The sequence below is a fragment of the Myzus persicae genome, unplaced genomic scaffold (genome assembly GCF_001856785.1).
Source record: "Myzus persicae strain clone G006 unplaced genomic scaffold, MPER_G0061.0, whole genome shotgun sequence".
Taxonomy (NCBI): Eukaryota; Metazoa; Arthropoda; class Insecta; order Hemiptera; family Aphididae; genus Myzus; species Myzus persicae.
In genome coordinates, this window is record NW_019102145.1 from 709 (window position 1) to 3,329 (window position 2,621).

General features: G+C 27.1%; 1 long non-coding RNA gene across 1 annotated transcript; it reads left to right on the forward strand.

The window, feature by feature from the left end:
• The first annotated feature begins 386 nt into the window (after positions 1-386).
• Positions 387-2,518, forward strand: LOC111031375. The gene is made up of 3 exons (XR_002604194.1): positions 387-478; positions 590-723; positions 1,929-2,518. It is a non-coding gene; the product is annotated as an uncharacterized LOC111031375 (long non-coding RNA).
• The last annotated feature ends 103 nt before the right edge of the window (positions 2,519-2,621 follow it).

Sequence of the window (2,621 nt, forward strand, 5' to 3'; positions counted from 1 at the left end):
AACACATATACTCTTCTACTACTGTCAGCTGGATTTTGAAAAGAATTTTTTAGGTTGTCCACTTTTCCACTAATACCCAAACTAGTCCACATTGTTCGATTTGTCGATGCACCATCACTTGTTAATCCAACCACTTCAACTCCTGCATTTTCTAATAATAGTATTGCTTTCACAACAATTTTTGCCAAATCGATTCCTTTTTAAAATTAAAATAATATTTTTAATTTTTATAACCAGGTGCATCAAATTTATGTGATTAAAGTAATCAATATTATTATAAAATAATAAATTTTAATATATTCATTATCAATACATACTTACAATATTGTTAATCTTTACCTTTTATAGGCCCTTTAGATGCAAATACTGCAATGGGCTGGTGTAAACTTTCAGCTAAGCTTTGTATCATCAGCACCAAAGCATGATTTGCCAATTCAACCTTATTATCAAAATCGTCCCCCAAGTCTTCTAATCCCAAGTATGTCAAATTTTTTGTATTAACACCTAAACTTTCCCTAAGAAAAATTTCATCAAATACTAAGGTCACTTTTTTTTCATGTGATGTTTTGTTCATAAACTTTTTTTTCAGTATTTTGAAAAACTTTTCATCAAAGCCACATCCAATCTTAACGGCCATTAAGTGTCTTCTCAGGGTATCTACACAAGGAAGTGGTAAAAGATTTTGCTCTCGTAGAAATTTATAGCCACTAGGAGATCTAAATAGTAAGAATTAAGAAAACAAAACTTAAATATTTCAGTAATTTAGTAATAAAATACTTTAAAATAAAAAAAAAATACATAAGTACCACCGATAATATATTTTACCTTATCTGAAACAACAAGCATAAAAGCATCCAATTCTCATTATATTTTCGATTTCTCGGATTTTTAACCTTAGCAGCTGAAATTATTTCAGTTATCAATTGATATTGACCGTGAGAAATGCTTGAATTTTCCAATAATTGTTCAAGTTGTTTTGTCTCTATATTTTTAAGTTCATTTTGAATCCGATTTAAACGATTTTGTAACCGATCAATTAATTTGATTGCACAACTATGTTTTTTCCTAATAATATTTGCAGTTTTTAATATCTTTTGGTGGGCTCTTTTTTTATTTGGTGAATAATATGTCCTAATTTGTTTATTTTTATTTAATTTTGCCATTTTTTTACGAATTGAAAATAATAATCTTTTACACCATATGCATAAATTACAGTCACTATAATAAAAATATAAAATGTGAAAAATTAAAAATTAAAAACTGACGAGTGATTAGCAATAATCATTTTATGTTTAACCTGTCATCGTCTTGTAGAACTATTAGACATTTTGAATGTCTCCATTGTCCATTGTACTCAACGTATTGAGTTCCAAACGACTGTCTAACATCAGGTAAATCGTAGCTAGAAACTGCACCATGGCAACATTTAATTTTATCACATAAATTTAATTCTGTTTCTAAATGCTTAATGTTTTGAATATAGACTTCCGACTTGAGAACCTTACCATTAATATGAATTGTTGTAGAGTCTAAGGAAAAAATTCCAATTGATCCAAATTTTTTAATGAAAAAAATATTATTTGTACATGTAAATAAATATAAGCAGGTACCTTTTTAAATTACTAGCACCTACCTTTTGTAATTACTAGCTGTTTTTCAACGTATCTCATTCTATTAAGTACAAGCGGGCCTAGTTTATGAAAACTGATAACAGAATTATTGTTTTTATCATTTTCAATATTTACAAACCAATTAATTGGAATAGTAAGTTTTTTAATATTTTGAAGTACCAACTGATAAAATTCCAATGAGCCCGGTTGATTTACTAAATCAATCTAAAAAAAAAATAGTAATATTATACTAAGAAATTAATGTTTGAAACATTTTACTGTTGTAATGTAAAATAGAACTAACCTTTCTTTTTTTAGGAGCAGAAGACTGTTCTATGAAAGAAATTGTATGCTGTTTATTTTGATTTTCTGAAGTGCCTGAAGAACATGAACTAGATGTATCGTTTAATGAAAGTGAATTTGAGGTTTTAGAAATGGTAGATTTACCCATTGTTAAATCAGATAATTCAAAAGAAGTTGATGTTGATGTATCGACCGTATTGTTATATGCATGAGACTATAAAGTATAATTAATTTTTTTTTAAATTTTTTTTATGCATATATTTTTAATGTAATACTAACAAATAGATTAAAACAAACCTCTGTGTCTGTAGATTCTTCATTTTCATTAATACAGGGTATTGGTATAGCATCTTTTTTAAGTTGTAATCTTTTCAAACATACCTAATAGTTAATAATATAATTTTAAAGTTTGTTAATTATTAAGATAATGTAAATTAATACATTTTAATATGTCTGGAAATTGAAATCAACTTATATATTTATATAATTAAGTGTAGTACTTACAGTGTACTTGTTTGACCCTTCACCAGATTCCCAAGTGCTTTTAACATCACACATTTTAAAATGATTTGCGCAAATGTGATTATTTTTTTTTAGCAATATCCCTAAAGAATTTTCCCATATTTTCTTTTTCACTTCATCTTGAGGTATTCCAAAAAGAGTCTTGGAAATCAAATGTGGGGTTTTTATACAACAACGCCTCGGCAT